This window comes from Pelobates fuscus, chromosome 2 (genome assembly GCF_036172605.1).
Source record: "Pelobates fuscus isolate aPelFus1 chromosome 2, aPelFus1.pri, whole genome shotgun sequence".
Classification (NCBI taxonomy): Eukaryota; Metazoa; Chordata; class Amphibia; order Anura; family Pelobatidae; genus Pelobates; species Pelobates fuscus.
Genome location: NC_086318.1, coordinates 124,951,188 through 124,978,676, shown reverse-complemented (window position 1 = coordinate 124,978,676; position 27,489 = coordinate 124,951,188). Strand labels below are relative to the sequence as shown.

The window sequence follows — 27,489 nt, the reverse complement described above, 5'->3', positions numbered from 1 at the left end:
CATAAGACGCACAGACATTTCCCCTCACTTGTGAGGGGAAAAAAAGTGTGTCTTATGGAGCGAAAAATATGTATATCGGCGTATAACACGCACACATCATTTGCCCCCTATTTTCAGGGAGAAAAAGTGCGTGTTATACGCCAATAAATACGGTAATTAAAATAGTAATTTAATTTCGTCTAAGGCAAAGGAAAGGTTTTTTTACTGTAGGAACAATCAGGATGTGGAATTCTCTGCCTGAAGAAGTGGTTTTATCAGAGTCCATACAGATGTTCAAACAGCTACTAGATGCATACTTGCAAAGACAGAATATTCAAGGATATAATCTTTCAATGTAGGGTAATAACTGCTTGATCCAAGGATAAATCTGACTGCCATTCTGGGGTCAAGAAGGAATTTTTTTCCTAGTTTGTTGCAAAATTGTGCTTCAAACTGTTTTTTTTTTTTTTGCCTTCTTTTGGATCAACAGCAAAAATCAAATGTGAGGAAGGCTGAACTTAATAGATGCAAGTCTCTTTTCAGCTATGTAACTAATTTAATTCATTTCTAAAAACAAACAACCAACTGAGGAAGCCCATTTGAAAGGGCAAAATGCATTTTGGACATTTATTGGATTATTTAGACAACCAGAGGTGGTTATGTTTTTTTTTAGCAGTGCAAAGATTTAACACAAACATACGAGAGGTGCCCCAAAGGCATTCCTCCAGCTTTTCCCACACGTAACATGCGGGGCACAAGATTAACCTGCACAAATTTGATATATTATTATTTAAGTAATATTTTAGTCAGGTTTAAGCTTTCGAGTACCAGAGTAGATTAAAAATAAGTTTATGTTAGGTTGAACATGTATGTAACAAGATTATGTTTGCTGAAGCTTAGAAAAACGATGAGTAGGGAAGATAACTCTAACGTTTTATATCCGGCGTGTCTAAACGGTTGTGTTGTCAAAGTATTATTATCTAGACTAGATTAAAACAAACAAGATAAGCAATGCTTTACACTGAGTACATTGGCCTTTGTGGTGGGTATACTGATGAACACTTAGAGCGGTATAATCGCCAGCGAGGCCGTACAATTGCTGTCTCCCCTGTGATAAAATCAGGAGTTAAGATAAGATACATGTCGGAGCAGGCACATATTAGCAAAAAACAGGCATAGGTTTGCATGACTTAAGCTGCCCTAGGTTAATTTGCGGATAAAGAAATCTTACTGGGTCTGGTATAGCAATTAGTAAATGTTATGACAGGCTAGACGTCTTATGGACCTTATCAAGTGCTATGCACCAATAGAGTTCTAAATATGCAACATGTGTAGGCTCTAAGTTGCTTCCTTTTTATAAGTCCAGCTTAAGAGTCATTTTTAAAGTAAGTAATGCAAAAAGTTAAATCAACGCTGCTATTTCTAAATGCTAATTCAGATATACATTTCCAACTTTGCTGTAAGGTTGTAGGGTCATATGCTTAGTTAAAAACGGACGTTTCTGTAACGGAGCTCCATGTACTCCGACCGAGTACCCTCCGTTGATGGATGCTCCTAGCGCTCTCAGAGGACTCCAAGCACTGCAGACGACACCACAACCACCGCAGGCTCCACAACCGCCGTAGCTTAACTGGAGCCGCGCCGTCTTCCTTCGACCCTGGAATGAACCTCCAGCATTCAGGACCGTGTGGGAAAGACCTCTCCTCCAGGAGAGCGTATCCGGAACAAGCTCTTAAAAGAGCCAAGTGATTAAGCTCAGGGGAATATGCAGAGCATAGCAATCCCCAGTGTGATACAGTAATTCCCTCCAATAACGAGACAAGGCTACGTTTTGAAGGGTCAAGAAGAACTGAGGACTGGGACACCCAGCCTGCTTTTTATTACAAAAAGGTACACACAGGACACTCCCAGGGGGAGGATGAAATTAACCAATCACATACATGGTACCACCCCCACGTCTCCTCCACTCAGATAAACACATGACATAATTATAGCATACAGTAAAAATACAGTTTTCACACATACACTGTAGCTTTAAAACTATACATTCAATCTCCATAAAAATTACAAACATTTATGTTTGTAACAAAAACTACAAACATAAACACTTCCAAAAATCAGCCAAATCCCTCCAGTGGATCAAAAGTTAGCTGGAGGTCCCTTTATGACCGACCGCAAGCACAATTTCCTGCCCAAAACAGTTCCATAGATTTGGGCTGTGCGGTCGGTCAATTTCATGCCGAAAAACGACTAAGTCCCATTTCGAACGGGACTTAGTCTCTGGAGCTGAAAAACGAAGTGTAGGAGAAGGTAAGGGTCAGCGGTGTTCGGCAAAATGTGTAGCCGATTTCAGTTCCACAGAATCTTTAGCATACACCGCTGACCGCATTCGACTGAACAAAGATGGCCGCCGCCACGTGCAATTAACCTGCAGTAACCTCACAGCCTGGGAGGTAAATTGCCTGCACACTTTAACTTCTGGGTGGTCCGCCTGTGTGGTACTTGGTTCAGTAAGCCCTATTTACTGAACCAAGTGGGAGAAAGCCAGGGACAAGTTATTTCACACGTCTGGGGACATAGTCTTAAAGGGGTATTGTTCAGCAAAGTCACAATATGTCCCCAGACGGTTCTTAAAGGGCCATACACACCCAATAAAAGTTAATAAGTTTTCAGGGGCACAATCTTACAGGGGCCATAGTCATGAGGAAGGAGGCTGGCAAATAGGCTTCTCCACAATCCAGGGAAGCAGGGCAATTTTCCATTTAAAGGGCCTGTTACAAATAGCGATTTGTAACAGTTTCTATTTAGCAAACAGTTTAACTAGGACGATTATTCAAAGAAGGTATGGGTTATTTTCAGTCACAGATAGGGAGCAATATGGGGTATGGGGCGGATGTCTTATCTGAGGTGGTAAAAGTCCCGTTCAGCCAACTCCTGCCTGGGGTATTTTACAGTCCCGTTTAGATGTCCTTGACGCTTTTCCTCTGCTTGGGTACAGGTCTGATTGGTGAGGTTGATCCATAGGGCTGGTTGGAGCAGCAATGTTACTCCTTTCTTGTTGTGGGCCCAGCGCCCTGCCTGCGTGCACTCGTTGGCTGCAGTAGGCCCCTGGCCCCCTTATCCGTCGCCCCCCTTCTGGGTGTCGGTACATGCTGGGGGTCGTATGGCGTTGCGGTAGTGGGTGGTCCCCTCTGCACCGAGACCGTGTTGCAGCTAGCTCCCTCTTGCCACTGACCAGGTACTTAATGGTCGTCCCTGTTGGGATGTGGCGGTGAGTTGTGCAGCTTTGCATGGAGCTCTGTTTGGCAGCTCTCCGCCGGTGTGGTCGGCGCTTGCGGGGCGTGCCCCTGGTTGCTCCCAGCCCGGGAGGGCCCTTATCGTTGGGAGTCACATTTTTTTATTTCTTTGTGCCCTGAGGTGGAGGCCCCGGTCTCCTCCCGCCATAGACTCTTGCCTGTAGGGGCGGCGTGGGATAGGCTGTCGCTGCTTGTAGTCGTTTTAGCCACTTGGCCCAGAAGCGGTCAAACAGTGCAGCGATGGGGTCGACCGCCTGGTCACAGGTGCCTGGGGCAAGGTAGGGTCGTCGTGGGTCTCGAGTGTCCAAGTCTGTTAGTTCCGCCATCTTGGAGGCCCTCACCCGGTTATTGTTTTTTTAATTAATGTTATTTTATCTTGTTAACTTTTACAAATAAAGCACCTTTTGGATTATACACTTCCAAAGATCAAGTTTCCGATGAATAATAGTCGTTTCTAAATTTTCTAAAGTGTAAAATAAAAAAATGTAGATACATAAATATAAATTAAAGGGTGGGGAAATAGAAAAAGGCTAAAAAATTTATTTGGAAATTGAAACCACAAACGTTACATAAATTGCAACTTTAAAAATGTACAAATGATTAAATATCAAATATAATCAGCCAAAAACCAGCACTGGTCATTGCAGGAAATATTTTGGGGTATTTCACTAAACCAGAAATTTTGAAGAATGGAGAGAGGAATTGTGCATTTTGAGGCATAATAGCCTGACTTGGAAAAATTGTCTAACTTGGCTATTTTGTCTTATGGTAATTTGCCATTTCCTTGTCAATTATGGACAAAAATGTATGATTATAAAATGAAATATATGGCTAAAAACATCTTGGAAAATAATGAACCATTAAAATGTTTTAATGTATAGTGCTGGCTGTGCCTTTTGGAGTTGCAGGTCAGCTTTAAGAAACGGTAAGAAAGGCCATACTACTTATATAAAGGAATATCTTAAAAGAAAACAACTTTTTTTTCCTACCGTTGGTTCAAGCTGTTCCTTCGCTGCAGTAGGCATCTTGTTCTCCATCAATAAAATTCTGTAATTAACTATGTAAGGCAAGCATGCAACTGTGCCACTGAACTATTTCTATCCTATTCATTCTGTGTATTGACATGCAAAGTGCACGTTACTGACATTAATGGCTGGAAAGCCTATACAACTAATCGGGCCAAAATATTCATCCTTAAAATAAATCTTGCTGTAGATTGCAGTGGCTTTGAAATGCTTTAGACTCCTGGCTGACTCATATTTCTTTTTTGTAAGTAAAAGTCTCCTGCTAATATTTATGTAACATATTGTTCTCATCCAATTGTCCTAATGTGCGCTCTCCTCTGGTAAATCAATGACCACTTTTATCTATTCTCATAAATGAAATTTTAAGTAGATTAATTAAAATTGGATTTAAAAAATGTTTTTTATATATTTTTTTGTGAGTTTAGATAACATGCATTTTTTTTTAAATGTATTATTATTTACTAGATCATGTTTGACCAAAAATATTTGTATTTATAGTCAATCTGTTTTTATTACCAATCCAAAGTTGGGATATGCAATACAAAAGAGATGAAAACAATCACAAGTCAAGACTGTTATAGCACATCAACCATAATAATACTTCTACTATAGGACTAAGGGTTTCTTAGGTTATGATAGAAAGTATTAATACGAAGATCAGCCTAGGACTAAACCTGCTACTCCCGGCCAGGAAACCTGCAGCTTGAACTATAGTTATGTGGGAGTAGAGTATGTGCCTCTTGAGTCATTTGGTTGCTACACCAAATGCCAAGAAGCAGAAGGTTATCACCCACTATGTTGGTATTAAGAAAGTTGCTCAGAGCCAAGCTCAATGGGTATGGAGGGAGGGTGAGGGGCACCTAGTCCCCTATGCCAGCAGGAGGTTAAATGAGTGGATATACATTGGTCCTTCAACACTAATCTAAAAGTTCTGCTGCTGTAGTTGGTGTTAATTTTTATGAGAGTGTGAGCAAGAAAGCTTGTCTGGTAGATGTGAGGAATTATTAATACAGACCTGTGAATCATGAAGGAACCACTGCACTGATGGACACAAATGAAGATATTATTAAGTAATCATTTCTCCAATCTTGGAGAGGACACATAGATACAGGTGAAACCTATCACACACAACTAGTCATAACCAATGGTACGGCTTGTTCTTTTACAGCTGAAATAAACCAATGGGTCTTGCCTGTAATCTTGGATGAAGCCAGAACATTAACGAGAAATCGAAAGCTTGGGGAGCAATTCTTGTCTACAAACTATACAGTGTTTCAAAGAATGAGCTTGGCAAGCTAATATTAATTTACAATCTATTTGAACTAAAAATAAACATTGAGAAATGTAATAACATAAAAGCATTCAAGAGATCCCCATGGATGCGGGACTGCCTCATTAGGAGGCTGGAACAAATGGGTGAACTGCCTCTGGATTCCTGGTGATTTTAATCCCATTTAGCTTGGAGCGCCTCTGAGACACCTCCATTCAGTATGGTTGCTGGCTCCCCACCTCCACCCCTGTTTGACTATATTCCTAATAAACACATCAAGGTCATATTTTACTGCACTCTGCTAAACAATACCCAAGTGTCATAGTAACAGTCTAGAACACCTAGTGCAATAGAGGTGTATGGTTAAATGGAAACTGTAGTCAAACTATTAAAACCTTTATTTGCAGTCTACATGTGTTCATAGCTTTCTTTAGACTCATTTGTTCTTCAATCAGACCTAAATTTTGCCTTAAAAAAATTACCTTTAATCCAAGGCTGGGATATGTTGTCCAACCCACCTACTATTTTTTTTTTTTTTTTTTTGGTAATAATTACATTTTTCTTCATACAATACAAGGCTTCTCATTGAGAAGCATTATTGAACTACTGAATATGAAAAATGGAACTTAAAATATCTTAGTTGGGAAAACATTATGTATCCAATATTTGTATGTTTTGACCTACACAATTCACAGCCGTAATAAATAAATCTCTCTCAATGTTATTCATTCAAGCATGGATTGTCTGAAATCCAAAGGGATTTTTTTCATTTTTATCTACAACAGGTGAATTGTAAAAAAAATTGTCAAAGTAAGCAATGTTTTAGTTTGGCTTATTTGGCCTAGGATTATGGAATATTAACAATTCCTGATACCAATCATACCCTTCTCTGCATATCGTTTTTCCTTAGGGCTTCCAAATTCACTCATGGAAAGGGTTTGATGACCTACTTTATAATTGTAAAATTAACTCAGTGACCCATTATTCAGTTGTAATACAGTACATAGCGCAATCATGTCTGCCTTAGATTTTTCCCACAGTGTAAATTGGATCTCCAACTGCAATGGAAAGCTTTGCTGCTACAGTTAAACTATAGTGGACAGGTCTGGTGAATATGATACACCTAGTACAACAACTTGGGCCTCGTGTTCTTTTCTATTAGGTCACCTTAATCATAGCCGAAATAATGTCTTTCAGAAAACCAAAATATTACTTCCATGTTACTTTGCATATCTTCAAACATGTGGGATTTGGAAGGGTGCAGAGAGGGGAATTGGCAGTGATGCAACTTGTGCCACTGAAAATGCCTATAATGGACGGCCTGTCCAGAAAGGGTCAGGTCTAACAATTGAAACGGCATATCAGCCTGGCGCAAGCAAGCTAGGCTGACGGACACACTCTCTGGCTTGCTCCGCAATAGACAAGATCATGCAAAGAAAGCTACTGTCCCTCTACAGGTTCCTAGTGCCTGTTAGAATGAGCAAATGCGCCGTGCGGTCTGAAGTCAGTCCCTGGTTACAAAATCAGGAAGCCCGACACGACCTTAAAATAGGGCTATCCTGACAAAATTGGGGACTGTTGGACCTTATAATATAATATTTTTCTGTATTTGAGAAATTTAGAAAAGTAGCCTTTTAATATTGTGTTATGTGTATTGTTTCCTGTTTGTAAAAATGCTGAAATATTAAACAGTGAATTTATTTTTGATACCAATTCTTTGAATAAAATACTAACTTGCACTCCATGTAAATATCTAAATTTTACTTAGCATATTCCATGCTAACAGTTTGCATCTCTCAAACAGGTGTTTAAAAACATACATATCAAATCTAAAACCAGGAAGTCCTCTACATAGATTTATTTGCTTCCCTCTTCATATTCTAAAACAATTGTTTTCCATCTGGAATTGTTGTCTAGTATGTAGAAAGAAGCACATCCGTGCATGGGGCTTAAAGGTACACTACAATACAGTAACCCCTACAGACTGTTGTGAAAGGGCACCAGGGCACACGTAGTTCTATAAACACTACAGCTGGCTGTTCATTTAAAGTGATAATAGTAATCTATTCATAGAAAACTGGTGACTTTTTTTTTGTTTTATGTCTGTAAAAGTAAAAAAACAAAAACTGTTTAACCCCTTAAGGACACATGACGTGTGTGACATGTCATGATTCCCTTTTATTCCAGAAGTTTGGTCCTTAAGGGGTTAAAAATATATATATATATATATATATATATATATATATAATATATATATATATATATATATATACACACACACACACACAATTTTAGTTATTTTTTTTAATTTCAGAAAATGTACTAATATCTGGATAGAGATGTGTGTGTGCTATATTACATAGATACACCTTTTATACATGATCCACACTATGTGTGAATAATCTTTGTCCTCAAAGTATATCAAAGTAACAATTAGCGTTTGACTGTTCCTTTAACTCAGTATTGATAGCACAGATGGTTATATAACTAGCAAAAACACGCTCCCCGAATATATTTTAATCATGTCTCAGTGGTAATTGCAGAGACGTCCTCATGTCACAGCTGGTATTGAAAGCTCGTGTGGATATTGCTTGAGTATAAATTGCTGGAAAGCTTTAGGAAATGCACGAATCCAAAGGAGGAAGTAGAGAAATGCAATTATCAATTGAAGGAAGCTGCTAAATTTCCCACCTTCCTAATTGTGTTTTTGTTTTTTTATTCTAACCAGCTAGAAAGTACACCCATCTATTATCAGATGTGGTGGTGTGGTTACTTTCAAAGTGCTTCATTATGAAATGTGTGTTTGAGCACAGCACTCATAACATCTTCCTGTGCATCAGGCTTGTGAAAACAAAAACAAAAAAGTTACCCGTGCTTTTATAAAAATTGCAATGTACATTTAAACTTGTTGGTGCTATGTAAATGCCAATGATGATGATAATAATAATAATAATCTAAATAAAGGTACCACTGCTACAGTTACTAAAATAGTAAGATCACTTACCAATGTCAAGGTAAACCTTCTGCGCTAACAATTCACATTCTAAATTCAGCTTAAAGGCAAACTCTCTAGTGAGACACAAGGGTATTCTTATGAATCCTTAAAATTTAATTAATCTCATATAGAGCACACATGACGTAGATGGCAGCACATAAAAAATATTCGGCTGCATTGTTTATAGGCCAAAAAATATAAACAAAACCACTAAAAAATACATACATGTTTTATTAATTACAGGAACACTCCAAAAGCCTGAAGCACTACTAAATCTAAAGATGAAAAGTAACCCTTCAGAGTTAGGAATCTATATACGAAAAGGACACTATAGCTTATTGTATTTTTCTGGTGAGTATGGCCAGGCTCTGCAGGCTTTTTGCAGTAAACACTGTCTTGTTAGAGAAAATCCAGTTTTTACATTACAGCCTAGGGATACCTCCACTGGCCACTCCTCAGATGGCTACTAGAGGTGCTTCCTGGTGTCTCTCCTCTGCATGGAGACACTAAATTTTACTCATAGAAATGCATTAATTCGATTCCTCTCTATGAGGAGATGCTGATTAGCCAGGGTGGTGTTTGGCTCCGCCTCATCAGCTGAGATTATTAGAATTGACATCTGATGATGTAAGCCAAGGATGCAGATCAGGGGCAGAGCCAGCACCAGCAGACTAAAATAAAGGTAATATTTTACTAAATTTAGGGGGACAAGTGGGGCACTAGGGCTAGATAGTGTTTTTAACACTATATAGTGTCAGAAACACAAACCTGTATTCCGGGCCCTAGAGTTCCTTTTAATTTAGCATATTATTATAATAATATTATAATATTGTAATAATAATATTGGATCTTGAAATCTTAAAGTAGCAATAAAAGCTGAACCTCTGAAGACTCTATAACTACAGTGAATATATCATGGACATCAAATACTGTACATGAAGATGAAGTTCAGTATGAGTCGCAACATCTGCAGAATACTAGGACTTTGTAATGTTGACATATGATTATCTAATGTAGTCAGCTTGACAATTCTGTTGATGCTTCTCCATAATATCTTGGGAAGTATATCTTACTGATTATAACAGATAGGATTTTGACTACGAGGTCTTACATTATAGTCAAATTGTATTACGTTTAGTTGTATTTTGTTGCTCATAGGGGGAGGGGGTTACATGCACGGTTATTGCACTTTATTTATTGAGCTTTGGTTTTATAAAGTGATATGGCTGAGACTTTCCCTCAAGTTATTGATGACCGTCAGATTGTTCTATCTCTCATTTGTTTGATGTGCATATTCTTTCTATTGTCAGAGCTTAGTGTGTTGGTCTTCGGAGGCCATGATTAAGTTCTACAGTACTACTCCATTCACTGTCAAACCCAGCTTGCCAAGCTCATTCTTTGAAACACTGTATAGTTTGTAGACAAGAATTGCTCCCCAAGCTTTCGATTTCTCGTTAATGTTCTGGCTTCATCCAAGATTACAGGCAAGACCTATTGGTTTATTTCAGCTGTAAAAGAACAAGCCGTACCATTGGTTATGACAAGTTGTTGTGTGTGGTAGGTTTCACCTGTATCTATGTGTCCTCTCCAAGATTGGAGAAATGATTACTTAATAATATCTTCATTTGTGTCCATCAGTGCAGTGGTTCCTTCATGATTCACAGGTCTGTATTAATAATTCCTCACATCTATCAGACAAGCTTTCTTGCTCACACTCTCATAAAATTTAACACCAACTACAGCAGCAGAACTTTTAGATTAGTGTTGAAGGACCAATGTATATCAAGGTGAACTGATTCACAGTGTTGACAAGAGCCGAGATAAAATATCTCTGCTTCAATTTGCGGGGTTTGCATTTTCTCACGGTGGAAGTCAAGAAGCTTACTGCGTATTCTTGTGACAGCTTGAGGCATTTTTACTATATGCCAAAAATGTAAGATGTTTCTGAACATGTACTTTTAAAAAAATTCTAAAAATTATATTTTGTGAGTTTTCCTCCATTTGTATGTACTTTTTTTTTTAACAGGGACACATAATAATCGGAATATAGTCTATGTAATATTTTTTTATTTTCTTTCTCAACACAAAAAATAATGGAATTGTACACAAACAATGCAGAAATCATGTGTGTGACTGGATTATTCACTTCTTTTTATTCAAAATGAGTCTGTCTAGTTGGTCCTGTTTACTCTCGTTGCTTTAACGCATGCCATTAGCAGTTATTGTGGGCAAGTTGCTGATAGCATTATCTGACAGCAGTCACTCATTTGTCAACACCATCACATTCTACACCTTGTTAGAAAAATGGAACACATTGTTGAAGCCATGTCCTTTTTATGTGCACTTGTCTCTTCCGTAAAGGGAAAATACAACAGGGATAAATGGAGAGGCCAAACTGCGCACTTCCAAGTGGTGCTTTTATTCACGCGTTGTCAAACTGCAATGATTTGGCATTTAAGACTTAAATGAGGTATTCATGCTTAGTCTTGCTTCTACTAATTTTCAAAAATAGAAACAAACACAAACCTAACATTTTACTACACTTCTACAATCTTTCTTTTGATTTGACTTTAAGAATACTGCCTACATTCCTGGTAAATGAAAAAAAAAAAAAATATCCAGACATGCCTGAGGTTTCATCTAAAAGGCAGTCTTTTTTATTTGGAACACGAAAGTGGAGACGTTTCGGCTCCTCTCTGAACTTTTATCAAGTCTACATTCCTGGTAAGATGTCGCGATGGTGGGACTTAATGCACATGCGAGGCGAGGCCTTCCACATAGAATGCTTTCCTATGAGGATTTAGAATACGCTGGACATCCAGTGTTGTTTCACGGAGTTAAATTTTGTGAAACTGCAGGAAGTACCTTTAGTGACTGCCTGGTAGACAGCCACTATGGGCAGTCTTAACACTGCAATGTAAACATTGCAGTTTATCTAAAAAAATTATGTTTTACATTGCAGGGTTAAGGGAACAGGGACACTACATCCAGACTACCTCAATAAGATGAAGTAGTCTGGGTGCCTATAGTGTCCCTCTAATTAGCATCTTCCACCACACACATACACCTTATTAACCACATTCATCTAGCCGTGTATGTGCCCAATTAGCCACAAAAGCATGCACACACATAAGCCTAACACAGTACTATTTTCCATATATGCACATCAAGTGCCAAAAGGTAAATACTTTAGCACTTTAACAAAACACTACAAAAAAACACACAGTACAAAACCAGTAACTTGATACATAGGGTTTGATTAACCAAAGCATAGACTCCTTGTTAGCACTTTAATTAGAATTGATATACTTAGTGCTTTTCAGTTATATGAACTTATACGAGTAACTTATGGTGCAGCAGACCTGGCTTAAAGAGACACTGCGGGCAAGATCTGACACTTTATCTTCATTTCTCTACATAAAGATAATGCATTACAAAGTTTGCAAAACAAGAAATAAAAAGTAAATGATGCTCGTGTATGAAATTTCTATATTTTCTGGCAAAAGTAACGAGCACTTGTGGGGTGTAGATTGCACCCTTATAGTACTATTCATATAGTGATTAAGGAGCATTCCTAAACACCATAACCACTACATTGGGTTATAGTGGTTTTGGTTTGTGTGAGGTACATTGGGATGTCTGTTGGAAGAGTACTGCGGGAAGGAGGGACGGAGGAAGCAGGTCAAACTGATTGAGGTTGCCGGGATGTCCACAAGCCATGAATCAAGCATGCACCATGTGAATAGGGCCATCTGCACAGAGATGTGTTTTAAGTCCAAAAATGGCTATCCATTTATGCATGATCTCCAGGCCAAAGATTGTCAGCCTCCCTGAAGTTTCATAGAGTTTGACTCCATGAAACGACGCTGGACGTCGTCACGCTTTCTATGAGAATATCTATTCAGAATTCAGCTCGCCGTGCATTAGATTCCCTTATCGGCTTACATCGGCAGAGGAGGAACTTGACCCAGTCAAGACATCCTTTACGTTGCTGAAAGGGGGAGACAGAGGGTTCCATAGTGTTAGGAATATTGCTTTATATTCTGAAAACTATAGTATAGTATTACTCTGCATTAGTGTAAATGTAAAGAGTAAACAACACTAGGATATATATTTTTTCATTGCATCTTTTCTGGTGTCATCTATCGTTTAAGATTTCATAGCTGTTAACATGCCTACTTATAGAGAGGATATGGCCGTTTCATAACATTTGAAAGAGAAAATAAAAAAACCTGTTACAGAAACCGGAAGTTCATAGCATTTCTGTGTGTGTGGTAATGTTGGGTATTGCTATAGTTTTTGGTTTTAGAAACTGGTACATGCAGCTAAAACTTCTTCATCTCTCAAAGCAGTGCTTGAAAAAAAAAAAGTTAAACAAATTAAAAAACCTAAATGGCGTCTGTGTTGTAACTCTCTAAGTTAAAATAACACTCTGCCAGAGATTGAATGTTTAATAATCTAAAAGGTGGATCATTCTACACTACTAGTGTCTTTAACTGTGCCACGTGAACCTTATGGGGAATTTTGGAAGGGGTCAGGTAGCAAGTCAGTGCCTGTCTGCAGAATTTAAGTCCAAGCACCATAACATTTCTTGTACCCACTCTCTGCTCTGATTGCGTGTTAGCACTTTAATTACTATTATTAAACTTATTACCTTTCTGTTACATCAATTTATGAGTAACTTCTGATACAACAGACATGGCTTAAAGGGACATTGCAGGCTAGATTTGAAATTTTCTCTAAACCTACATATAGACAATGCGTTACGAAATATACAAAAACAATAAATAAAAAATAAATGATGCACACATTTGAAATTCCGATATTTTCTGTAATCACAGTCTGGTGAAAGTGACAAGAGGGAACTTGCGACATTTGGACTGTAGCCTCATAGTACTATTATTATTATAACAAATTCCGTAGCGCTTTACAATGGGTGGACTAACAAACATGTAATTTTAACCAGACAAGTTTGACGCACAAAAACGGAGGGGTTGAGGGTCCTGCTCAATTAACTTACATGCTAGTAACCACGGGGCCCCAGTGCAAAAATTGCCCTGGGGCCCCCCCATACATCTAACCCCCACCCATACGTCCCCGCCCCCCCATACATCTACCCCCCCCCACCCAAAACGTCCCCACCCCCCACACATACAGATATACTGACACAAACATTCTCAATCACACACACAAACTGTTAAAAAAAAAATTGTAGTGACTTACCTGGGGTCCAGTGGCTGACGGGAGTCAGGTCTCCCACTCTGACTCCCTCCTCTCCTCCTGCGCAGCGCTCTGTTGGCTAGGAGGAAGTGACTGCTTCCTCCTAGCTCTGACATCACTGGGGCCCGGTCTCGCTATTAAAGCGCCACAGCGCTGACCGGCCCCAGGAAATCCATTGCCATCGGGTGGCCCCGATGGGCTCCTTCAATGCGACCTCTGTGGCTTTTTCTGCGCGGTCGGGGCCGCACCACAATGCTAGAGGGTACCCTGGCTGCAGGGGTCGACAGGGCAACCGGCCCCCTGGAATGACTGGCCCGGTTGCAGCTGTGTCCCCTGCGACCACGGTCGCAGGTAGAAGTAGATAGGTAGAAAAGTATTCAATGAAGACCTAGTGTGGGGTTTTTTGGAGCCATTAACCGTTTAATTGTGGAAAATTAGATTTTAATGAATTTGACTGGGTGAGGTTCTACCGGAAAAGGGAAGGGAGTTCCACAGGAACAGTGCAGCACTGGAGAAGTCTTGAATGCGAGCATCAGAGGTGGGAGTACGAACAGAGGATAGACGCAGGTCTTCGGCAGAGGGTAGGGGCCTTGACGGGACATACTTGTGTATTAGGGAGAATAGATAGGTGGGAGCAGCATTATGTAGAGATTTTAAAGCAAGAACCAGCATTTTATATTGAGCCATATATCTTACGTGAAGCCAATGCAGGGACTGACAGAGGGGTGAGGTGTGGGAGGTGCGGGCGGACAGGAAGAAGAGCTTCTCTGCTGCATTAATTATAGACTGCAATGGGGAACGTTGAGAGCACTTAAGACCACTGAGAAGCGGATTGCAGTAGTCAAGGCGAGAGATGACAGTGGCATGGACCAGCACCTTAGCCTCATCTGGAGTTAATTTACTTAGCCGCATCTGGCATTACCATTCACGTTGGGATGACTGTTAGAGAACTGTAGGAGGGAGGCAGCAGGTAAAACTGACGAAGGTTGTTGGGATGTGCTGTGGATTTACAACCCAGAAAGTTATTTCCTCCTTCGTGTCAATTTTTACTATGTTGCATTTGCGGTGCGTGAATGCTTCTCTAACTAGTGGGAACGATTTCCAGACAGATTCGGGCTATGGCATATATATATATATATATATATACACACACACACACACACACACACACACACACACAGTCTCTGATCTCTGCACACAGCCTGGTTTACAAGACAATGAAGAAACTGAAAATACTGGTTGCAGCCGCTTTGTGGCTGCTATCATTCCACCCATTCTATGTGCTGGATCAGAATGAGGCTTCTTCCTGAAGCAGGAGGAGGAGCTTATCTCGTCTCTGTAGCTTCTGGATATTTGAAGGTGAATATTTATATTTTTTTTGCCAATTTTTTCATGCATTATCTGTGTAATGTATTCAAAGATAGGGGATCATTGCTGACAATACTTTCCCTTTAACATACCTCCCAAACGCTTCACAGGACGCCGATGGGTAATTTAAAGGAGGCGGGCTATTTGTTTCACTGGCTCTGCCCAGCGGGTAGTGGGCCCACCTGGTGCTCTCTCCAAGTTACGAATACCCTGAGCGTAGGCAATGCTTGTAGGAGAAAAAGTTGAGAGGGCTTTTGAGAGGACTCAAAAATAGAAACTTTCCTTTCAGTATGGTTGGTTGGGAGGACTGCATAAATTTGCTAGTCGAAAATTGCTGTATTAATAAAAGACCGGTCACTGGGCTTAATTTAATTAAAACAAGTTAAATATACCATGTGAATTATATTTTTTGTTCTTATTATATGAATAACAAATTATAGAGACTGTTATCTAAACTTTACTATCTAAGTTTTTCCTATTCATTGACTGCATTATATATAATAGGTTTCTATATAAGTTAAGCAGTATAAATACATTGCGTTGGCATCAATCATCTTGCAAAGGAACCGTCCTTATTCCTGCATGCACTAGATGCTACAGGTAGTTACAGAACATATGAAAACCAAGGTTGAGCTCTGTATTCTTCAAAACATAAAATATATCCACAGGTTTGAAATTGATTGCAGATGTGACAAAAATGCATGAGTGAAAAGTTCACTTTAGCCCCTTAAGGACACATGACATGTGTGACATGTCATGATTCCCTTTTATTCCAGAAGTTTGGTCCTTAAGGGGTTAAAAGGAACCTGCCATGGCAGACATTCACCTACATACCTGCATTGACAGCACAAATTTATTGATACAATTCTATGCATTTTCAGTTGACATGTACCATGACAGATACAATTTCACAAGTGATGGGTAATGGCAATACGAATCATTGGACAGAAAAACAATGTTTTTATTGTGATTTGGTTGAAAAACATGCAACTCTAGTTTACTGGAAGATAAATGGGGGAAAAACATTTTAGGGGAGGTTTGTCCTCATTGTAGCAACACTTTGTGGAATGTCATGAATTTAGACAGATATTTTAAATGCAAAATAGGTCATAGATTGGGCAGTTTCTGTATGCAATTCAGTTTTTTTGTGTGCTCTTTCTTTGTAATTTTTAATTTTTAAAACTCAATAAAACATACATGTAATTCAGCATTAAAGGGATAAACCAATCCAAAAAAACATTTTATTAAAACACTGTTCTTTGATTGTTGGCACATTAAGAAAAAAAGTAAATACCTGTATTCCAGCACCAAGGTCAAATTCTCCCTGCATTCTAGCCCAGTTTGCCTTGGGATGTCCGTCCAGCTGTGTGTACTGACTGCAGACATTATTCATGTACAAAATTGACATTAGACAGCCAAGGAGGACAGAAACATTATTTATCTCTGCGTGGGCAGTGTTTTATACTAATATCATACACATACAGGGTTCCAGAACCGAAGTGGTCATGGTGGTTGCAGTAACCTTTTACACACTGCAGCCCAATCCGCCCTCAGCAGAGTTTTCAGTCATAACGATTTTAGTCTAATAAAATGCTTCTCATAGGTAAGCACTGCCAACAAAGCGTGCATGCACAGCAATTGGCACAGTCTGCTACTGCATTGCTTTTCTCGGAGGTGCTCTAAAGTAGACACACACTGCAGGCATCCGCTCACTTTATATGCTGATGCTGAATGCTAAATAAATGTAATTATTGAAGCAATTTATGTTAGTGGCTCTCCGAATGACAGCTACTAGAGGTGTGGAAATGGCAAAATGGAAACAATTCTCAAAAAATGTCAGTAAGAGTAAGTGGTTTTGGTGCCTGGAGTGTCCCTTTAATTCTAAAGAACAAAAAGAGCCGTGACTTAACATTCTTTTTCCTTATGGAGCGCTAGGCTGGTTAATTTCTTGAGGTTGCCATATCCAGAAAGCAAAGATTGCACATATCACTCCCCTTAGCATAATTCTTATTCTAGGATTGATTTTGTTTTTGTGGCCCAAGAGGCGTTGACGCAGTTGATCCCTGCCAAGATAGAGAATGTGATTTGGTCTGATCACTCTCCAGTATATGTCAGCATTGCATCCCGCCTCTCTTGTCTATTTGAGAGGCATTGGTAGTTGAATGAGTCCATTTTATAGCACCCGGAAGTCACTTGTGGGGTCATATAAACCCTCTCCTGCTCTTTCTCAGAAAATTACATATGGGGAAGTGTCTGCTATACTTTGTGGGAGTGTTCCCTTAAAGGTCATTTTACCAATACCTGTACTTTTTTTTTTTTTTAAAGAGACAGCAACAAGTAGTTGCGTTCTTAGCTCAGATATCTACCTTGGAGACTGCCCATAAGGCTTCCTTATCTGACGAGGACTACATAGCCTTCCAGTAAACCAGGGAAAGGGACTTCCATCCCTGGAATGATATTATAAGGCCACCCTTATAATATCATAAGATCTTTTGTATGTTTTATTTTTTTATTTTTTTTTAGGTGGTTGGTGGAGTTTTGACTTGTACCCACAATTTGCAATGCATTTATATAAATAGTTTTCTCCTCCATATTGCCACAACTGGTCACTACCAATTTTATATGGTTGCCTGACTCTGTTTTGCCCTTTTATACTGCCACTTCTCCGTGGGTTTATTGTGTTCTTTATTTTTTATTATTTTTTATCTTACATTATTGTACACAATCTTTTCAATACAGATTGTGAAAAAAATATATATGTAGGGACATTTCCTACTGATTTTTTAATACGGTTTTAACAAGTTTAACAGTTTTTTTTGTTTACGTTATTGTTACTCATTAAACATGTCATGCAAATGGTACATTCATTAGAATAATGCAATCCGGTAAAATCTAATTATAATCTCTCCTGGATAAAGAAGAGAGAGGAAGTGTGGGAGAAAATAAATTGTGAACTGATGGCACAAGGGAGGAAATGGTATAATTGGAGAGAAAAGAAATAAAGAGAAATAAAATTAAATAACAAAATAAATAAAGTTAGAAACCAGCTTGAGAATAAAAAATCCATGTGATTATCTTGGGTATATCCAACCTTGCCTTTCACTAATGTGTTAATTCAAAACTGAATTTTTAAATTCTAAGATAGAACACCAGAACTAAAAGCGTCGCTGACTTGGGAAACGTCTCCAATTCCTCTGTTTTGGCGTAGATGGTGAAATTCACTTTAAATTCCTTCCAAGTTACACCTTAGTAAATAACCTTACTAGTGGAAAGTGGCAGGCTTAGCTCAGATAAAGAGCTTCCCGCCCCCATTAGAAGTAGTGAAGGCAGAGAACGTAGCCCCCGTGTAAGTATTCAAACCATTCTAAACTGGTTTGACTCCTTAAATGTTACCCTAACCACTAAAGCACGCTATATTGGTTATCGTGCTTGGAATGTTCATTGGACTACATCTCCCTTGCTTCTCGGTAAGCCAATGGACACCCCCTCATGAACAGTAATGTATTAACAGCTATATCTGTTGACCCGGCTCTTGGTTATGTCCTGTACAATGTCTCTTACCTAGCTCATAATTGATGTATTCTTTTAAAACTCACATTTTGTGAAAGCATTCTGTCTCCTTATTACCTGAGATCACCTCTGATGTATGAGTGAAATAACCAGGGAACTAGAAGGGATACGTTCCTTCCAAGGCCTGCTCTATTTTTACCTCTGACAGAACCAGTGCTCAGCGGCATAATTTATGACAGACGAAAAGCTTTATGCATTATTAATTTGCTTTTCAAACTATCTAGAAATGGAGTGAAATGCTTCGCTCCCTGTTCTTTTGGAACACAGTTTTCTGTAAACTTTTGCCAGCAAAATCCAGCTGCGGGTTGTCAGACATCATAGCCGTGTATTCATTTAAATTTAGATTAGATCCAGGTTTCAATAACCTTGGCTGTCTTGCTCATTTTGAACTCCTTTTCATTTCGATCTTTGATAGTTGTTGGTTTTCAGGTAATGATGTGACTTGCAGTCCAACTGGTATGTTGAACTATGTTTGGACTTCAATTATAAGCCACAGTGGGCAGGGATCAGTGACCGATGCTCTCCAGGTGCCATAACCCATGAATGAGCTTCGAATGTCCATTAAATCGATTTGCCGAAGAAAAAAAAAGTGTTCATCTGACTTAATTTTGTGTAAACTCACTGCCAACATTTTTTTAATGAATACAAAATAGATTTTAAATAATGTTTTAATATACAGGTTAGGAGGAAAGATTCATTAGGTCAATGTCAAATTGTTTGTGGGGTTTAAACGTAGATCATTTGATAAGCCTACTGCTTTGTATTCAAGATTGGGCTTTAGGTTGCTTTTGGTAAATCAACAAAAACATCGGCTTAATTTCACAATATTTATATATACTCATTTTTCTTTTCCGTCATTAAAATCAGGCAGTCTTCTACTCAAATCATTTGCTACTAAATGTCCACAACAAGAAGGTAAAATACAAGGTGGATGCAAGAAACTGTGTTTTGAAAATGAATGATGCCAGTAGATTTCAAAACTTAATTTTCAGTTTATTGGGCGGTGTTGTTTTTCTTTGTTTTTTTCTTAATTTTCTCAGATTTCCTTAATGATTCTCTGTGATGAAAATTTGTATAATGATGCAGCCCAGTGCCCATGTAACTGCTGTATCACTAACATAAAAGAACACATTAGTTATTTGTTTTGGTTAAATAAACTTCTTATATAACAAAAAGTAGTCAGTGCAATGTATTCTACACTTCTTCAGTAATACACTACTGCTTGGCATCACTACTTACCTAAATAATATTAAATGGAAGCTATAAGCATCCACACCACTTCATCTCAACAAACTAGTCTGTGTGCAGTACCCAATGCGTTTTGCAATGTAAATACTGCAGTTTTGGAGATATGGCAATCTTTACATTGTGATGCTGAACATACCTTCAGTGGTTGTTATGCTGACCGCTTCTAGATGTTGCTTCTGCATCCAGAACTCATTCCTTGACACTCTATGACCTTACGCATTGCATGAGGACATCAAATGTTCAATGTTTCTCCATGAGAGGCATTTGATTGGACAGTAATTACATGAGGCCTGATGACATCAACTGAGTCAGTCTCGGCATTGGATTCCAAGTAAGTATGGATTAATTTCGAAATAAGTTTTTTAAAAGGGGGCCCTGCAATCTAAAAGACCCCACTTACACATAGTGTGGTAATTTTTTTTTTTTTTTTTAAATCTTTAAAAAAAAAATATATATATATTCACAAGTGTTCCTTTCAAACATAATAATGACAAACCTTCTACTATTATTTATATAGTTTACTTTTACTACTGGTTTTTGAACAGATCTAGAGTCTGTCCACCTTTAGTTGAGTAATTGCCCCCACCGCACCCCACAAAGTTTTCATTTAAGGTCTCGGAGGTCTGAAACGCGTTAGGAAGTTTAGCCTGACTATTCCCCCTGTTTATAATTTTTCTCTTTGTTACAGATATACTTAGTTTGGAATTTGTTTTGACAATTCTTTTTGTTTTTATTTTGGTCTTTTTGTAAAAAGTTTTGCACGTTTACATGGTTACAATATAGTCTATATGTGTGGTAAAATAACATAACATACATATGACATGTCATTTATATTAATCGAATAGATAATGTCACCTATATATTAGCCTAGGATTTGTCACAATCATAGAAGAGGCATCATATGATAACTGGCTGTGAGGAAGCCGGCATTGGTAATTAAAAATAGAAATATAGAAATGAACAATAAAAATAAACAACACATTAATTACAACATAATAACATCCGGGGGCGGATGTAAATAGATAAGGTATACTGGCATTTTATCAGAGGCTGTATTTTCAGACGTCCTGAGGCCGTGTCAGTCAATTTTGTTTGGATTTTTGAACGCTTGTGGTGCTTGTTTGTTTTTTTCCTCAAAAGCCTCGGTCACACTAATTCCATGAAATCATGGATTCACAACTCGTCGTTAAAATGCCTTGTGAGATTCTGTACATTTTTGTTTTTCCTTTGTTTTTAATACCTGCATCATGTTGTTCTGGGTGTGCCTGAAATTCTTTATTTTTTTTTCCCTGAGCATTGTAGTATTTCCTAAATCCTACATTATAATACAGCTAATCCTATTGTTCCTGTCAAAATGTGTAGTAGCTTGTCCAATTTAAATTCTCCTTTATTTTAAAGCACTGCAGAATTTGATAATCATGATAGCATGTGTTAGAGAGATGCCATGTTTCTCTAGGTGACCAAAAAGAATTTGAGTAATTTTCACTCTGCACTAGAAGGAAGACAGAATTGCTGGTGGGAGGTGGGAAACTAAAATAACATAAAGGACGGTAATTAGGGAAGCCTCACTTCATCTCTCTGGCTGACTTGTGAGAAAATTGTGCTATAGACAGAGGCAGTGCTTTCAGATTTCAGCTATACAATGTGGTAGCATAAATTTGAAAGACATTGTTTGAAGAAGTTGTCAGTTTAAAGATTCAGCGTTTTCTATTTAGCAAAAATGTCCCTTTACTGATTTTTTTTTTTTTAATGAAATATTATCCATATGTTCAGGGCCGAACAAAAATTGGCCCAAATTGGACAAAAGTTCGGCCAGTAATTTTACGACTAAGCTGTTTAATAGGAAGGAGCCCTGCAACTTGCGGAGCCCTGTTGAAGAGCTCTCACATGGGGCAAAGATTTACTGTGTTTAACGCACTGCAAGTTATTCTTGTGATATGCTTCTTCTGTGTGTGTTAGTGACTTGTCTCTGGTTTCCCCATAAGTGGGACACAAACCAGAGAATACAAGGGAGATCAGGTTAAAAGATGATAGTTTGTGTGTTTGTGTGTGTGTGTGTGTGTGAGAGAGAGAGACTGTGTTATATCTGTTTTGGAGTTTGCTTGTGGTGTTAATGTGTATAGGGTAGGTTACCTGCGGTGCCATGTGCATCTGGGGTTGTGTGTGTGTTTGTGTGGATGGGGCTGTTCGCAGTTCAGTGTGTGTCTGGATAGGGCAGTAGTGTGTTAGGGTGGTGTGGGCTGTAGTGCATTTGTGGATAGTGAATATACTGTGTGCACATTAGTGGAATAGTGACTGTAATGTCCAGAAATTGGGGTTGCACTATGTGAAGGGATAGGGACTGCAATGAGGAGGGGATAAGGGCTGTAATGTGGGAGGGACAGGGACTGTGCTGTATCTTTGGGTGGTAGGAGCTGTACTGTGTCTGTGGTTTGGAGCTGTACTGTGTCTAGGATTTGGAGCTGTACTGTGTCTAGGATTTGGAGCTGTACTGTGTCTAGGATTTGGAGCTGTACTGTGTCGGGGGGGGGGGGGGGGGGTAGGAGCTGTACGGTGTCTGGTGCGGAGTTAGGGGCAATTATGTGGGGAGCTGGGGCTGTACTAGGTGTGTGGGGGGTAGTGGGCTGTACTGTGTGGGGAATAGGGGATGTACTGTGTAAGTGTGGGGGATTGGGGCTATACTATGCCTGTGGTAGATAGTGGGTGTGCTGTGTTGGCTAGGGGGTTTAATTAGGGGTTTGGTATAGTTGCATAAAATAATACAAAGCAGTATATATATGATTATGTTAATTAAGCCCTTTGGCTTACATTGGAACAGGGAAAAAATAGCTACTTCGTGCAGGCTATTCAATTTAATTATTCAATGAGTTAGGAGCCAGTTTTTGATTTTTACTAATTTTAAGTTAAATTATCAATAAGAAAACTGCAATTCTTAAGGGACCCTGTAGATACCAGAACCATTACAGCTAAATGTAGATTTTCTGGTGTCTATAGTCTGTATCTGCAGACTTTTCAATGTAAACATCGTCTTTTAAGAGAAAAGACAGTGTTTACATTGCTGCCTAGTAACAGTCACTCAGATGGCCACTAGAGAGTCCTTGGTTCAGCATCTTGACGCTTTGTATGGAGGTGCTGAATGTTCCCCATAGAGATGCATTAATTCAGTGCATGTCTATGAGGAGATGCCGATTGGCACATTGTTTTGCGGCGCATGCACAATATTCTCCCTTAGCTGAGATCATTATGACTGACCAGCCACGGCGAAATGGGCACGGCGTGGAAAAAAAGGTAAGTAAAAGCAACCTTCTTGTGCGATTGGAGGGGTGGAAGGAACCTAAACAGACAGACTCACACACCCTCTGACATAGAGACACACAGGCAGGACACACTGACACAGAGAGACAGACAGATACAGATACAGATACAGACATAAAGACAGAGACAGACACACACACATACAGACAGATAGACACAGAGAGACAGACACATACACACAGAGATAGACAGACACACTCAGCCTCTCTACCTTTGAGCGAACTGAGTGGATCTTTCTTCATGCATGCGAGGAAGCAGTAACCTACCTGCAGCTCCTCTCTGCTCCCTTGCACTCTCTGTAGTGATGCCGGGGCCGAAGTGACATTATATTCCGTCTCCCGGGAATCATTACACAGCGAGGGAGCAGAAAGGAGCTTTCTCGCACGCCACCTACAGAGAGCTTGATCTCCATTCCAACCGCGGAACCCTCTCTTTGCGATCAGCCGCATAGAGGACGGTCTGTGATCTCAATGATCGAGCTATGACCATAACACCCACAGCCGTTTGACCGATGGCAAGTCCGGGTCTGCGTATGTTACAAATTATATTTGATGCAGGTAGACACTATCACACACAATTAAGAATTATTCGGGACAATGACAATCAAATTACTTACACTGATATTCATCTCGTTTTTGTGGTATGTCTTTTATTTCAATGGAATACTGAATATCACTTCTCTTTTCTTGTTTTATCTAATTTACTTTTTCTCTGGGTTCCTTTTTGAATGACTTCAACATCACACTATAATCATAAAGGAACACTATAGGGTCATGAACACAAACCTGTATTCCTGACCCTATAGTGTTAAAAACACCACCTAGCCCTAAATATATTAAAATCTTACTTTCATTCCAGTCTGCTGCTGCTAGCTCTGCCCCTGATCTGCCTGCTTGGTTGACATAATCAGAAGTGTTGATCAGAGCCAATCACAATGCTTTCCCATAGGAAAGCATTGGATTGGCTGAAATTGTCAAGGAAGCAGCGCCAGCACAGGCCCTGGCCAATCAACATCTCCTCATAGAGATGCATTCAATCAATGTATCTCTATGAGGAAAGGGCAGTGTCTCCATGCAGAGGGTGGAGACACTGAATGTCAGTGCTGCACACTATGCAGAACTGCCCAAAGGAAGCACTTCTAGCAGGCATCTGAGGAGTGGCCAGTGGAGGTATCCCTAGGCTGTAATGTAATCACTGCATTTTCTGAAAAGTGTTAATTGCAAAAAGCCTGAAGGGAATGATTTTATACTCACCAAAACAAATACAAGAAGCTGTATTTGTTCTAGTGACTATAATGTCCCTTTAAGATATTTATTCTGCAGTATACATATTTTGCATTTGCAATGCCATGATCATTTATGAATGATTATCATTTTGTAATGGGAAGGACATAATTCTACTTTTTGTGTATGTATGTATGTATATATATGTATATATATATATATGTGTGTGTGTATATATATATATATATATATATATATATATATATATATATATATATAGAAGGCTTTTTGCCTGAAATTGTGGGAGGGATTTACAGCCCTATATAAGCTAACTAGTCCCCACTCACCTGTCTTCGTCGATCCGGAAGTTCCCCTCCCACCACACCCTCTTATCAGTTCATCTTAACCAGGCGGGCCCTCTTTTTTGCAGGCCTAGCCTCTCGTCGGTTTCGGCACACCTCAACCGACTATTATTTGTTAAAACTAAACCTATTGGGAATATACGCCCCTTTCCATAATCCCGTACACAAATATATATATATATATTTATTTTTTTAACCGCGCTGACTGTTCTTCTTTTGCACGAGTTCCCATTACTTCAAATAATTTATTCATTTAATTCCATATATATACATGGAAAGGCATAAATATTGAAAGTCTCAAGAAGCATACTAATGTAGACCTGTGCATTTCCTGTAAACAATGATAACCAAATCTGTCATTTAACAGCTCTGTTTAAAAATGCTGTGGAGAATATCTAGAGATGATTAGGTAAGCTCGGAGTAGATGCAGTAAAATGTCAGTATAGGTTAGCTAGAATTTTAATTACTACATGATTAACACAAATTATGAGCAAATGAGTTGATGTAATTAACTAGTGTGACCATTTCAATGAGATGGATACAATTAGGTCTTCTGTTGAAACAGTGTTGGGGTGAGGTGAACAGAGCAAATAGTGTAGTCTTTTTCGTTTAACGTTGAATGTTATTATTGCATTAGAATAATTAGTGCAATATAGTGGAATCTATTAGTGCACTGGAATGTTGAAATCTCAATTTGGCACAAGTGTTCGGTTTGGTTGTTTGCTATGGTTATTAGTTTTGCAGGGATGGTGGACTGAGGAAAGGACATGGAAGATACGGGGAGAGGAAGCATGCCTGTCGCAAGCATGCTGTGTTCACAGAATTCGCATAAGCCACCCCGAACTCTCGTTCTGGACTGACTAATGACACCCCAGTAATTCAGCAGTGGGGCCAAACTCTTATACATGCAGTATGTCAGCCGAGTAGGATAAGGCAGAAGAGAGAACTTGGCCTTGGCACTGGAAATGGAGATATGTTTTAACAATGTTAATATTTTTTTCATTTATTTCAGTTTTGGCGGGAAGGAGAAGGGCAATATAGGAAGAGTTACTCTGACCGACAACGCTGTTGTTTTTAAACACAGTTGTTTGGTTGGAGTAACCTTTTAAAAATAGTGAGACACTTTCTCGCATGGTTTGTTATCATTTAGGCAGGAAATGACTGCTAATTTAAAGGAACACTATAGGGTCAGGAACACAAACATGTATTCCTGACCCTATAGTGTTAAAACCACCATCTAGCCCCCCATGGACCCCTCATGCCTCCATAAATATAGCAACATCTTACTGTATTCAAGCCAGAAGCTGTAGATCTTCATGCTGTTTGCCTCAACAAAACACAAGCAGTCTGCTGACATCATCAGAAGTGGTAGCCTGATCCAATCACAATGCTTCCCCAAAGAGGCAGATCAGGGACAGAGCCAGCATGATTCAAACACAGCCCTGGCCAATCAGCATCTCGTTGAATAGCGTTGAATTGAATCAATGAATCTCTATGAGGAAAGTTCAGTGTCTGCATGCAGAGGGAGGAGACACTGAATGTTTGGATGCATTTTAGGCAGCAATGACCCAGGAAGGATCTGTAACAGCTATCTGAGGAGTGGCCAGGGAAGTTATCACTAGGCTGTAATGTAAACACTGCATTTTCTCTGAAAAGACAGTGTTTACAGCAAAAAGCCTGAATGTAATGATTCTACACACAAGAACAAATTCAATAAACTGTAGTTGTTCTGGTGACTGTAGTGTCCCTTTAATATTTTTTACTTCATGGGTTTCTCAAACTTTCATGATCACTTCTCCTTTTAGAAGTGGTCTTGGAGCAAGCAATCTGTATGTGTAGCTTTTTCCTATACACAGGAATCTGTGATTGTGTGCAAGGCTGTATTTAAAGTTCTGGACTGACTAATGTGAGTCCTTCACAAAAAATACATCCGTTGTGTGCATGCACTGTGCCATAATTAGCTTTTCCCTGTTACAGTGTGTACACTGCTCGTGGGCAGCCTCTCCAACTGTGTGTCTCAATTGAAAGTTTTCCCCTCTCTCCTTAATGCTAACCTTCTCTCCCTCCCTCATTCCTTGCCACAACATTCCGCCTCTTAACATCAACTTTACTTCTCTGTCCCTTGTACACCCCTCACCTTGTTCATCTCTTAAGTTCATCCAACCTCTTGGCAGTGCTACCTTCCCCAGGCCTTAGCAGTGAGATGAGCTGTCACTTAGCTCATCTCAGCACTCTTGTACCCAAACACAATACGCATGCCTTGTGTAGTGTTCAGTGCTTCTCATAGTGCTTCAATGCTTCTCTCTCAGAAAAAGCTGACTGGTGCATTTGTGGCGCTCACTGCACATGCGTGCAAAGTCCAACAATGCTTCTCTGTGAGAAGCATTTGAATAGACGGCAAACCAGAAGAGGATGACACAACCAGCAGAATGTTCTGCTTTTGTATAAAGTCCCCAGGATTTGCAACTTCTACATTGAACTTTTTAAAGAAATGTCTGAAGAAGTGCCATTGTTGGTGGCAAAAAGTCCAGGGGCTTCAGATTTTTAAACTTTTCAACTCAGTGAGTGTCTTGATGTATTTGTGCTTTTATTTCACCATCTATAATCTTACCTAAACA

General features: G+C 39.2%; 1 protein-coding gene across 14 annotated transcripts in view; it reads left to right on the top strand.

Moving 5' to 3' along the window:
- TNIK (TRAF2 and NCK interacting kinase) overlaps nt 1–27,489 on the top strand; it is a 269,661-nt gene that overhangs the window by 23,990 nt on the left and 218,182 nt on the right. The gene's annotated exons all lie outside the window — the stretch shown is intronic.